Genomic DNA, 14,551 nt, shown 5'->3' on the forward strand with positions numbered 1-14,551 from the left:
CGACAGCTAAGTGAAAAGGATTTCGCTATTTAAAAAAAAAAAGGAATCATATTCTCGTGATAATCACTAAGGGCCAAGGGAGCACTGAGAAGAAAAGACCAGGAGGACATCCAGTAGCTACGATGAAGACGGAGTCTTCAGCCAGGAGTGTGCCAGGTGCCAGAATAAAAGAAGGCGCTGCGGGCAGGGGCGACAGCTTGCAAAAGCACACAGCACAGTTAAGGGGCGTCAGCGAACGCCCGGGCAGCAAGCAGATTCAGAAGTGGGGGGACCAAAGCAACCCAGCTCTCAGCTACCCCCACACCAGATTCCTTCTTTACACTGCAATTTCATCTGCTAAAAGTAAAGCTAACGCTGACCCACCTGTCAAAGAGGAAAGGAGTCTATCCACATTGTACAACACCTTACAGCTTACAACCCGTTGTCTGGCACAGTGCCCTAAGTGGGAGAAGGTACCCAATTAATGTTGATGACGATGATAAAAAGGATTAGAAAATGCATTCTCAAATATTCAGATGTTTATTAACAGTTACAAATATCAATAAAAAGCAGGTGAGTTGCTGAAGCCATCCCGGGATTAGAAACATGATGGATAGGAAGTTTAGCATGCCCAGGCATTTATTTGCAAATGGGTCAGAATGCAGCTGGCTCTTTTTGCAGAAAAATCATTTGTCCACAGCTGCTCCCCAAATTACCAAAAATCAAATAAGTAGTTGTCATGTGATAGCAGGATTAGAGGCTGCTTCAATTTCCATTAAGGAGAAATAACATAAATTGCCACAAGTCCCACCCCTCAGTCTCAGCCAAGCACAAAGGACACTTTTATTCAGATCTGCTTACTGTGAAACGTAGCATTGTTGCCTGGCTGCTTGTCTGGTGAGCCTCAATCCTGCTGGATCTGTCATTACACAACCAACATTCAGTCTAAGCTGTTTCTTAGATTCTGGCAGACAGTTCAATGTATGGTTTTTCTTTTGAGATAACTGAACTTGTCTCTGGATAAAATTAAGAAGGTATAAATGTCAATACTACAAATCTAGGAACCTCTGCGATTCAATCATTTTTCTCATTCCACAAACATTTACTGAATTCTTATCGGGTACTCCTAGATTATTTTAGCATTAGTATTCCAAGAAAACACTATGACTGGCAACTCTAATTTCTTTATCTTTAGCTTAAAAAATTTATTACAGAAGTGACACGTGTTCTTTGGGGTAACTAAGAAAATACAGGTAAGTAAAAACAAAAAAGAACAGAAACCACCATCCAAGACGGCCACATTACCGAGCTAACAATTTGGTGTACACAGTATGCTTCTACCAGAACCCCTAATCGAGTTTCTTACATGGTTGGCTTTGTTTTGTTTTGTTTTTAAACTAAAGCGAGGCTACAGTGAACATACTATTTTATAAACGTTTGAAAATGTAGTAATAAAAATTTCTAATTTTCATGTTAACATTTTTATATCACTTTTTAATGTTTACATAGCATTCCCTATAAAAATGTACAGTATTTACTAATTCCCAAAAGACATTCATTTGTTTTTTATTTTTCACTGTTATAAACAGCAATGCGATAACAATCCTGATATTCAATAAATATCTGTTGTATAAATGAGTAAATGACTGGTTTACTAAGCTAAGTCTTTGACACATATCCAATGAGTTGCTTATCATTTAAGGACAAAACTTTAAGTCACTATACAATTATAATTCTGGACTTGCTATTACAGCAGGCATAGAAAGGTAATGCAGTAAAAACAGCACTCTAAACATACAGATAAGTACATAATACTTGGTGATGGATGGAGGACAGAATGAAAACCTTCACCCTGACAATGTAAAAGTAAAGTACAGCTTAAAATAACAATAATAATAAAAATAAAGTATAGTTCCCAGAAGATGGAATACAGAAAGAAGTTCAGAAACACTTATAAACCCATTTTTTAAAATGGCAAACTGAAACCCTATTGAAAGTTGACAGATCAAAAAATAAAAGTCTATCATTTAAAATTATAAAGATAATTAGGACTCAAAAACAACAAAATATCAAATAATGGGAGATGGAGAGGAGAGGGTAGAAAATATCAGTTAAATTCTTATTTTTCATATTAAAAAATCCAAAGATATTATCTACAGTTGATAAATAAGGAACAGAAGTTTACACATATTATTAAACCTATGGAAGTAACTCCACAAGAAGCTAAAAACAGAAACAGTCATAGTTTGAAAAGGTTGTCTGTGGACTGCTGGGATGGGATGGGAAGGAAAGAAGCGAGGCAGGAGACTCCTGTTTCATCAAAAGCTCTCTCTGCCATTTGATTTGTTAGGAAACACGAATAACACCCTGAAGGAGGCTGCCTGACAAACCTGTGACTATTCACTTGGTCGTATATCCTCCTGATAACTGGTAATGGACTCAATTGCCCACAGAGCTTTAACAGAGACAAATTTAAAATACCTAAGACCTTGGAATCATGTAGTCTGATTTTCTCATTTTATAGATTAAGTTGAGACCCAGAAAGTGCTAAGTGTGTTAACCAAAGTCACATCTCTAGTTGGTGGCAAAACCAAAACACGAACCCACATCTCATGTCTTCCAATCCAGTGCTCCATCAGAAGCCCACCCTTCGTCCTGGAGCAGAGTCTCTAACCATTCCTGACTTGGGCTCCTTAACTGCTGTCCTACACTATCAGGGGTGTGTCTTCAAGCCAAACTTTGGGTTTTCCTGAGGGCCCAGTGAATCTGGATTATAAAATAACACACGTTGAACTGAAATGCTTTTTTCATGTTGCACCTGCAGTCACCCATCCCAGTCCCTGTAACACGGTCTCCTGTTCTCCCTACCGTCATCACCCCCATCATCAGGGCCTTAGAGGATACACCGTGTTCCCCAGAAAATAAGGCCTAACCGGAAAACAAGCCCTAGCATGATTTTTTAGGATGACATCCGCTGAACATAAGCCTTAATGTGTCTTTTGGAGCCAAAATTAATATAAGACCCGGTCTTCTTTTCAGGGAAACACAGGAGCTACTTTAAGGACCGGTTCATACAGCCTGACCCTGACAGCATGCTTTCTATATATGCTGACAGATATAGAAATAAATGTAATTCATCAAGTTCCTAAAGCAGCATCTTAGGAAGATACAGTCTTCTGTGAGCACCAGGGTTGTCAACTGATTTCATGTTTTTCTTCACCCATATTAAATGGTTTAGCTAATTACCCACTCCCACTTTCAGGAGATGGAAAGGGAATAAAATTGTTCCAAAAAAAAAGAACAAGGAGCTGACTTTTTGAGGAAAATGGAGAATTGAGTACACAGTTTTTATGTTTGTAATCATTACACTCTTTTACAAAAATTACCTTAAAATTGAATTTTAAATGGTATAAAAGTCCCTATTATTTATAAATTATTTACATAATTTATATAAATTTAGGAACAAGAAAATAAAAAACAACATGTAAAAATGCAGAAGAGTCAAGATCTAATAAACAAAACCCCAGGATCTACAGTACTGTGTTTTCCATAAATTTTGCACAATGTGTAGTGTGTACATTGCCTCACGAATTTAAAATAAGTAATACTGAATGTTTAAAAGCATGGTTCCTCACACATGGAGCTCGGCACACGGAGATGAGTGGGGCGATAGCAATATTAATTAATATTGAAAAGCAGATGAGAATGAGCCTTACGTATCATTCTGTGGTTTACTTCCTGTGTTTTACGCCCTCGGATGCACTAGGAAACATGCAGTTTGGTGGTGGCAGTTCCAGTTGAGACTTTTAAAAAAAGTCAAACAATGTACATGAAAGCACTTTATGACTGCAACATGCGACAGACACATAAGGCATTATTTTATTTTATTGTACAGCAAGAAAGGGAGGCCGAGGAGAAAATGACTGTTGCAATTGTTCACGCAACCATCCATCCAGCATCTGAGTGCCAGGAGCTTAAGGGCAGAACCAAAAGCAGCTCCAGGTCTGGTCAGAGAAAGACCATGTAAACCAAATCAGCCCCTTAGACCTGCTTTGTTTGGTCTGTACTGCTTTTTGTGTTTGGTTTTTAAATGTGAACTATCAACAATTTAAAACTGGGAAATAGCATAAAAGTTCCAGATTTCTGACTTCTCTTGAAAAGTCAGAAGGATCTGGGGACACCAGGAAGCAGTACTGTGTTAAAAGCCTGGGCTTCAGCGTTAGGTCTGCCATTTGCTACCGTGTTGCCCCAAAAATAAGACCGGGTTTTATATTAATTTTTGCTCCAAAAGACGCATTAGGGCTTATATTCAGGGGATGTCATCCTGAAAAATCATGCTTATTTTCAGGTTAGGTCTTATTTCGGGGAAACACGGTAGTTTCGTGTTAGTCTCTCTATGTATGTCAGTTTCCCATTTATAAACTGGTGGCAATGTATTAATACCTTCCTCACAGTGTTAATGTGAGGATTAAATGAAATGAAATAAGTAAATTTGATTTGCAATCTTTTTTTTTATTTTTTTATTAAATTTATTGGGGTGACAATTGTTAGTAAAATTACATAGATTTCAGGTGTACAATTCTGTATTACATCATCTATAAATCCCATTGTGTGTTCATCACCCAGAGTCAGTTCTCCTTCCATCACCATAAGATTTGCAATCTTAATGAATGAAAAGGCAGCCACGGGAAAACCCTGGTGAAAGGGGGGACAGCAGAGGGAGATAAAATTGGAAAAATTATGTAAGGCCTTGGAAAGGAGTTTGGGTTTTATGATGATCGGGAAAGATTTTAAGAAGTAGCTATTTTAGAGGTGTCTGGAGGGGGCAGGGAGTGGAAGTGTTAGGAACAGAGGAAACAGTGTGGCCTATGGAGCATGTCCAAGCATGGAGTGCACCAAAGGTTCAGTTTGGGGGAGGCCAGGTGGTGCAAAGTTATTTTTATGTCATCTTCTAGCTCAGTGGTACTTAGTATTATGAAGATCCCTTTGTAATGACCAACAACAAAATAATAAACCACCAGAAAAAGAAACTTTTACTACATGTTACATTTCTTCAGAAAAAGAATGAAAAGGGTATGCTTTACATTACTTAGTTGTTGTTTTTTTAATCTATTAAGCAATACTGTTGAGCGAGAGTATTATGTGTGCAGCCCAGATAACCATAGGTCACAAAAGCCCTCAGATGTCACTGCTGGCCATCCCTAGGGTTCTGGGCCATAGGGTAGAAGCACTGCTAAAGGGGATGAAAGCAGCATTCTGCAAACATCCCACTGTGTGAAGAATGGCTTGGGAAGGGCCGAGTCAAACCAGCCAGGTAACTAATTCAATGGTCCATGAGGAAGCGCCCATGGAAGCCTCAACTAAGACACAGGACATGGAAAGCACGTGTGAAATAAAAGTGCTGAAATGGAAAGGACTTAGTGAACAACTGGATGTGAACAGTGAGGGAGAGGTAACTCCAGAATGACTCCCCCATTCCTGGCTTGGATTAGTGAGTGCCTCATTAACCAAGGCAAGGAACAGTAACAGTAACAGAGCAGATTTGCAGAGAAAAACAATGTGTGACAACATTCACGCCAGCTGCCTAAACATATACCTAGATCTAGAGCTGTGGGGCAGGTGTAAATTTGGGACTCATCAATAGGGAGCTAGTAATGAAATCACAGAGCATGAACAGAATTGACCAGGAATAATACGTAAAGTGGGATGATGAAAAAAGCAAGGAGACCTGGAGAATCTTCAAAGGGGTACACAGAAGTGGGGGTAGGGGGGAAACGTGAAGAAGAAAGAGAGGAAGTTAGAAGGAAAAATGAGAGTAGCCAAATGAAGGGAGAAATCTACAATATCAAATGCAGTGAGAGAGCTGAGCTAGCCTTGCCAAAAGATGCAATACATTCATTCATTCAACACATACATGAAATCACATACTGTGTGCCAAGCACTGGTACACGAGACAGCTGTGAACACTTACTGTTTCTCTCCCCCATCCTTCTAGAGGGAGAGAAACAATAAACAAATATATACATAATATATTAGGGAAAACAAGAGGTGGGGGCGGGGAGGGTGCTGGTCAGGGATGTCTGAGCTCAGATCCTTGGGAAGTGAGGGAGACAGCAGGAAATACTTGGGGGAAGAGTCTCCAGGCAGCAAGAAGAGCAAATTTCAAGGTGCCCCCTGTACCTGGAACGCCCTAAACTAAGGGAGGAGAGGCAAACAGCTCAGAGAGGTTAGTCCCCGTCAGGCTTCTAGGACCTTGAGGGCTACTAAGATCCTCGGCATTTACTCTGAACGAGAAGGCAAGTCTTTGAAAGGTTTTGAGCAGGGCAGACATACGATTTAATTTTCTGATTTACACTTGAAAAGGCTCACTTGGCCTGCTATGTGAAAGCAGACGGAAGGGAGGAAAAGGGTGGAAGCGGGAAAACCAATGATTAAAGCTACGGAAAGACGAGCATGGCTTGGAGCAGAGCAGCAGCAGTGGAGATGGTGTGGGGTTAGAGCTTGCACGTGTCGTGGGTAGAGCTGCCAGCACTTCCCTATGATTTGGATGCAGGGTAGAGTGAAAGAGAGGAGGGAAGAATGCCTGCAACGTTTCTGGTTTGAGCAACCGGAAGAACACAGTAGCCACTTACTGAAAGGGGAATGAATGTCCGAAGAACAACTGAGATGCCTGTTAGGTACCCACGTGGAAATGTTGACTAGGGAGGTGTGAACCAGCGGCTTGAGTGTGTTATGTTTTAACTGCCTTTAGATGCTTTTTAAAAACTATTTTTGACTGCTTTTTAACATTTATTTTTGTTCCTTTTTTGAATATAATTTAAAGCTGTGCTTATATCCTTAGAAATTTTGAGGTCAACACTTATTATTTATGTTCATTAATTCCTCAACAAATCAGTTATAAAAGTGCCACTAGTACCTTTTCTAAGGTAACACTAAGTCACAATTACCTATCATATCTCAGTTTACAAATTTCTGTCATTTTTCTTTATGGATGTCAAAACAGTCTACGAAAACAAGGTTAACTCTGTAAGTTGAACTAACAGTAAAACTGAGAATGCCGAGGCCTGTGGCACGCGTAGTACTAGCTAACGCTTAGTGAGCCCTTACTTGGTGCTGGGTGCTTTTCTAAGCACTCTTACATATACAGAGGGGCCCCCAAAATGTATACGTATTCTAAGAAAGGAAAACTATTAAAATGATAATACCCAATATATACCATTAACAAACGATGAATACAAGTCACGTTTGACTTCTGCAATTACAAGAGGTGCTCAAAGTGGTCACCATCAGCATCCAGACACTTCTGATGACGGCGAACTACTGCTTGAGCAACGTTGACCAAAGTGTCCACTAGTATACATTTTTTTGGCACCCCCGGTATAATGTCACGTAACCCTCACAACTCTATGAGGTATTATTAATTATTACTCTTACTGACACATGATGAAATGAGGCACAACAAGGGTAAGTAACTGTTCTATAGCTAAGAGAGAGTGGCAGAAACAAAATTTAAATCTTGACAATGTGCATAGTGCTTTAGTTTACAAAACATGTTTTATAAACACATTTTATTTTTAAAAGTAGGTAGAGCACAGTATTAGACTGAACAATACGGAATTGTTTTATGTAGGTCCAAAATAGTTAAATATTAGCAATTTCATATGGTTCAACCATAACTATTATGCTATGGCCACTTAAAAAATGAAATATGAAAATGTTTTTTAACTGTAAAGCACTATGGCAGGTATTATTTTAAGCAACAATAAATAGAACCACACTAAGAATTATTAACACAATTGTGAAATTGAAAGTAGTATGAAAGAGAGCAGACAATAAATATGGGAATCCATTCAAATTACACATCAATCAATAATCAATATTCAACCAAAAGTCCATTATATATCCAACCCAGGTTTCCATTTGCAGCCTTAGTATTTTTGAGGACTAATCTTCTGAACAATATGGAGATACTCACAAGCTGACACCATTTCCCCAGTGGCACTCATTACCACATGATGCAATATTTGTTTTTTAGTTTATTTTTTTCTCAACCCACTAGAAAGTAGGTTCATGAGAGCAAAGATTTTTCTGTTCTATCTAGTCAGTGCTTTAGCCCCAGTACCTAGAACTGTTCAAGGCTCACATTAATCCCTCACATTCGTTTGTTGAAAAAATGAGTAATTAGAATTTCCTAAATTACTTGGAAAGACTACATGAAATACACTTTAAGACAAAGATAAATAGCACCCAGAGATTTTGTAATGTAAACAAAAACAAATAAAACAAACCTTTCTAAATGGCATAATAATGGTTCCTACCCATATCACTTCAAAAAGTGTCAAACATCTAAATTTTGAATAGTACCCATTCAAAAATTAAAACCTCCTTAATTACTTTGTGATTAAAATAAATTGTATCCTGAATTACTTACAAAATTAAATTCAGGATAGCATATAATCAAAGTTACAGACACCGTAGTAAGAAGGAAAAAGTCATCTTAGAATCCCAGATAAGGAAAGAAAGGGAAAAATAAAAAAGCACATATGTTTCAAGACTGAAATAAATGAAATTTAGAACGTGGTTGAATATAAAATTAAAATGACTTCATTTAAAACTAGGAATAACATTTCCATTTTAGAATTTGTTGAACCTGTACAAGATATTCCTAAACTTAAAGGTGGGGGAGGATATGCTAGCCTAAGTTTCTAAAGAAGTAAAACCTCCCTAAATAATGTTTACACTATATTTCCTTATTTCCTCTTCAAAAAACAGAAAAATCAAAAATTTTCCATGACTACCAAATGTTGCATCCATTTAGAGTTAAGTATTTGAAAAAGCATAGTACACTGTACAAAAAAAGATAATCATCACCCTATAAGATAAAAAATATTTTTCTACCAGTCTCTCAATGTGATCTTTGATAAAATCCTCAATAACAGAAGGGGAAAAGGGACCATCCGATGTAATTTACCACACGCATTTATCAGCAGTGCTTGGTCCTGGCCACAATAGAGGTCCTGCAGCTGGCTGTCAAACCACCTAAAGTAGCTCGTCACCCCCCTTCCTAAATCTCCAGAACTAAACTCACTTGGGTCAAAACAAGTCAACTGCCTTTCTCACCAACAGTAATATGCTGGAATAAAAGTGTCAAGTATAATTCTGGCTGCCAAGATTTTGTTCTTAAGAACAGACTTGTAACTATTAAAGGGACATTAAATTAGAGCTACTGCCTAAAAGAAAAGGGTTATCTGCATCTGTAGCTTGATTGGGATAATATTTCTGAGGTCCTGATCTGTAATCAAACCAGAGGAAGGAAAGCACCTGGTAAAAGCAACAAATACCACAACCCCCCAAAGAGTGAATAAAAAGCAAACTACTGAAAAATAAAATGAGTGCATCAGTAGCAATATGTAAGTAAAACTAGAGTTATACTTTAAATAGATTCCATGTGTTGTGCAACAAGGAATATTCATTCACTCTGACTTAGCATAGTTACAAATCATTAATACAGAGGAATACTACAGAAGTATTAAAGGATGAAGTAGACTGATGTATACTGACACAGAAAAAAATGTCCACAATATATACTGTTGGAAATTGGAAAAAAAAACACACAAAAAAACCCAGGCTATAAAATATGCTAGAATGAGTGTGATCTCATTTTTCTTTTTTTTTATCGACACTCAATGTTTCATTTTATTTGATTGAACAACAAATGAGTAACTATACTGTGTATGTGCACTTAGTCCCCTACTTTTTTTTTTAAATTTATTTTTTAAAATTTATTGGGGTGACAATTGTTAGCAAAATTACATAGATTTCAGGTGTACAATTCTGTATTACATCATCTATAAATCCCATTGTGTGTTCACCACCCAGAGTCAGTTCTCCTTCCATCACCATATATTTGATCCCCCTTACCCTCATCTCCCACCCCCCACCTCCCTCATTTTTTTTTAAAGTACGGATATAATTATGGGCAAACAAAATAATCTAGGAAGAAGATATACTGAAACTATTGACAATCCTATCCTCTCTGCAGAATGGAATTATGAATACTCCACTTTTGTTTTATAATTTTCCTCCCTTTAAAGTAATAAGTATGTAATTACTTTTATAATGGGGAGGGGGATTTCGAGCTCATGGAATCAGAGACACATATGTGTATACAGACTATCAAAGCTGCATGATGTCCTCTGGGAACCCCTTCTTTAAACAGAATCTTATGCAGAACCTCAAAACATAAGATTAAAGTGGAACTTCTGGTATTGAAGGGGCTGGGGAACAGAAACGGCTGGTCATTCATCTCCTGCAGGACCCCAGGAGGCTCCTTAGGAGTCCACAGAGCACAAGTGGACACCCCCCCCCAACGCAAGTCTTCCATGATGTAGTTGGGAAACTGAGGCCCAAGGATTAGCCTTCATTAAATCCTCTGTCTTACACACTGGTCCCAGGGTCATTTTATCTACTAGGCATTACAGTCTTTGGGCTCTGCCTTTTCCATTACATATAGAAAAGCGTAGAGAAAGCCGAAAACAGATGAATTGGCTCCAAAATACCAAAAGAAAACCGCACAATCAAAATTAATCAATAGTAAGGGTCCAAAAAAAAAGAAAAGGAAACATAAAGGTTCTTGATAGTCAACATGATTCAAGCACACAACTCCCTAGGGGCTTTGCAAATGTATGTTTTCCTATTGTCTGAGGTTCATGTTTAGCTATACATATCCATCAAAGTTAACACAAGCTGTAATCTGCCACTGAGAAAACAAGTGGGGAAAAAAAAGGCAGCAACAAAGGGACAGTTTTGTAAACTAAAAAGAAACAGAAAAGATATGTTAGTCCAGTAGGTCGGTAACTAGTGGTGCCAGAGATAATGAAGTCCACCCTTGGAGGGTAAAATCAAATTCCAAAAGACTCCAACAGCCTAAAATAATGAGCAAAATCTCAAAGGATAAATTTGAATAGGCATAAGCATACCACTCTGAATTTTGGTCTTAAAAACAAACAAACAAAAAACCATTGCAGAAAAGCCCAGGATGGTGTCATCATCATAGAAAAAAAAAAAAAAAAGATTCAGGAGTGCTGGTTCATACTAAACAGCATGAAAATAAGCATAACACGACAAGCAAAACATGTCAAATGTGGATAACAAAAGGGGATTTCTGCATCAAGCCAACCACACCTGTATGAAGTGCTGGGCACTTTACTTTTTAAAAATGTAGAAAAATTCCTTACATTTCACTGGGACTGTGAAAGGCCCAATAGTATAAGGAATAGCTGGAAAAAACAGAGATGTTTAAACCTAAAGAAGAAAGGACTTTTGGGAAATTACCTTTCATTAAACATTAAAAGACTAGAATGAGGAAGAGGAATTATAAATATTATGTGGCCCTAATGAGAAAAAGTAGGTAAGAAGTTAGGGTAGGCAGGAGACTGCTGGTCAACATGTGATTTTTCCAAAAGGGTGTGAAGACAGAGTGGGCTGTGGGGAAGCGGTGAGTTCTGCCATCACTAGGTATCTCCACACAACCTCTTGGGAACACTGCAGAAGGGGGCTGCATGCATCCTGACTCAAGCTAGCAAGAAGAAAGTAAGGGAGCAAAAGAAACTCCATGATTCTGCCCAGACCAGGCATTCCTTTACATACCTGAGTAATGCGTTTTTGAAAAAGCATAAGCAACCTAAAAATATGTCAGCCACTTTAGCAAACAGTTTAGCAGTTTCTTACAAAACTAAACCTATTCTTACTATGTGATCCAACAATTATACTCCTTGATATTTACCCAAATGAGTTGAAAACATGTACATGCAAAAACCTGCGCACAGACGTTTACAGCCGCTTTACTCATCATTGCCCAAACTGGGAAGCAACCAACATGCCTGCAACAGGTGAATGGCTAAGTAAACCGTGGTCCATCCAGACAATGGAATATTATTCAGCACTAAAAAGAAATGAGCCATCAAGCCATGAAAAGACATGAAAAAACCTTAAATGCACACTGCTAGTGTAAGAAGCTAATGTGAAAAGGCTACATACTGTATGATTCCAATTACATGATGTCCTATAAAAGGCAGAACTGTAGAAACAGTAAAAAAGATCAGTGGTTTCCAGGGTTTGGGAGAAGGGAGGGAAGAAGCACAGGGGATGTGGGGGCATTAAAACCATTCTGTATGATACTGTGATGGAGATTACATGATTAATGCATTTGTCGAAACCCAGAGACTGTCCAACATAGAGTGCATCCTAAGGTAAACTATGCCTTAAATTATATTGGTTCATCAATTGTCACAAATTTACCACACTACGTAAGGCAAGCTGTTAATATGAGAGGAGAGAGTGGGGTGTCAAGGGTTATAGGGGAACTCACTGTACTTTCCATTCAGTTTTTCTATAAAACTAAAACTTTAAAAAATACCTATCAAAAACCAGTGTTCCAGTAAGAAATCATGGTAAAGGTGGGGGAGAGGGATTTTCAAGGCACAGTTAGGAAGTGCCTCCAATTTAAATCACCATATAAATCAGCCTATAGTTAGATAATGCTGAATAGTTTTATAGTTACGAGGTGTGATCAAACAAGATGGTGAATGTTTAAATTAAAAAAGAAAAGTATTACAGTAAAAGATACATTACCATTAATCCCCCTCAAAATACTCCCCCTCGCTTCAAACACACCTATCCCACCATTCTTGCCCCTTTCTGAAGCAGTTCTGGAAGTCCTTTTGTGAGTGTCTTTAGTTGTGCTATAGAGGCTGTCTAGATGTCCTGAACCATTTTGACTTTGTCATGATGGAGGATGATTTATGACACACTTTAAAACAGACCTTTTCTCAACTGCAGCTCACACCCGACTGTCTGCACCGAACAAGTTGAAACTTGTCACACACTGTTACTAAGGTTTGACGCACCACTGCCCATATTGAAAATCCCTGCCTTTCCGTTGCATGGCACCTGGCAGCAGCATTCACCGTATTTTGTGATCACAATGGAAAGACTCCGTGTCACACATCGCTTCTGGTACAGCAATTTCTGTCACATAAAAACATATGGTGTGTCCTCATCCACCTTATTCACCGGATCTGGCACCGTGTGACTTCTGTCTGTTCCCCAAAGTCAAAATGATTCAGGACATCGAGGTAGCCACAACAGCGTAACTAAAGACACTCATGAACGAGAACTTGCAGAACTGCTTCAGAAAGTGGCAAAAACGATGGGATGTGTTCGAAGCGAGGGGGAGTATTTTGAGGGGGATTAATGGCAGTGTGTCTTTTACTGTAATCATTTTATTCAAACATTCACTCTTATCACACCTCATATATCCTTTATAGTTTTTGTTTATAGTTTACATATATTTATTCTTAAAATGTGGCTTACGTATACTATGTCCATAGTTTACTGTTAATAGTTATATAAGGCTGAATGCACTGGAGCGGACAGGACGCATGGTGGAAGGAAAAGACTGAAGAGCTCAGGCGGGTGGGACGGCTTCATCTAATGAAAACACACCGTTGCCGGTGCAGTTTTCCCAACACTGCTGCTGTTGAGAGAGACGCCTAAGACTTTTCCTTCTTCCCTTTAAACAACGGTTTGGTGGAGCTCATGCTCGCCAGCAGTAGGGGAGTCAATGGGATGGGCCTCCCTAGAGGGCAAAATTGCTCAATTGAAACTACCTGGACCTGGAATGGACACAGGACTTTGCTCGCTATTCTTCAGAACAAGTGATTTGTTTTTAACATTCACCTTCTGTAAACCTTTTTGAAAAGGCTTTACTAGCTCAAGCACAAGCAGTGACGTATTAAATTTAAATGAGATGTTTGCTTTTCAGATCAGATCCGTCTTATTGGAAGATCCTCTGACCACTACAAATTTAAGGACCCAAAAAGTAGAGACTCATTAATAGGAGCCTAACAACACTTGAATCATTAACTCTGTAGGTACCTGTACATGGGTATTCTTTTCCTGTGCATTTCTGAAACCAGTTAATTCCAACTTCAATATCACCTTATATTATTTAGTTCTTACTTCATCAATTGCATTTCCCACATATATTATCATCCACACTCCATTTGTTCACCCTGTTCGCACAACTTGGAAAAGGTGGCCTATTATTTTACGCGCTAAGTTTTGTCCTGTTTAGCTATCATACCATATTCATTAAGTATTCTTTGCGCACCTTTTCTGTGTAAACTCCAGGACCAGACACTGAAGTGGAGGGGCATCCGGATGGCTAGTTTAACCCTCAAACAGCAGCAGCTCTCAAAGTGAACCACAGAACCCGGGGGGTGGGGGTGTCCCTGAGATTTGTTCAAGGGATCCATGAGGTCAAAACGATTTTCATAGTAACTAAGACATTATTTGCCTTTTGTCACTATGTTTATATTTGCACTTAATGATGCAAAAACAACGGTAGGGTAAAATCACTGGCACCTTTGCACAATTTAGGACAATGGCACCACGCTGTAGCAGGGGTTGTTATATTCTTCACCTTCATGTGCTCACAGTAAAAAAGGTGAGTCCATTTTATTTAAGAATGTGTTGATGTAAAAGTAAAAATTATTAATTTTATTAAATC

The 14,551-nt window shown here is 38.5% G+C and overlaps 1 protein-coding gene across 3 annotated transcripts in view; it reads right to left on the bottom strand.

Annotated features, from left to right (window-relative positions):
* Positions 1–14,551, bottom strand: part of NRF1 (nuclear respiratory factor 1) — a 117,002-nt gene that overhangs the window by 89,015 nt on the left and 13,436 nt on the right. Inside the window, exons 2-3 of one of the 3 annotated variants that reach the window (XM_019751361.2) lie at positions 841–995; positions 364–438 (exon numbers count right to left, since the gene is read on the bottom strand). The exons of 1 other annotated variant lie outside the window; for it this stretch is intronic. The gene's annotated coding sequence lies outside the window, so the exon portion shown is untranslated. The remainder of the gene's footprint in view (positions 1–363; positions 439–840; positions 996–14,551) is intronic. One more of the 3 variants, XM_019751370.2, reaches the window with a different exon arrangement.

This window comes from Rhinolophus sinicus, linkage group LG11 (assembly GCF_036562045.2).
Source record: "Rhinolophus sinicus isolate RSC01 linkage group LG11, ASM3656204v1, whole genome shotgun sequence".
Lineage (NCBI taxonomy): Eukaryota > Metazoa > Chordata > Mammalia > Chiroptera > Rhinolophidae > Rhinolophus > Rhinolophus sinicus.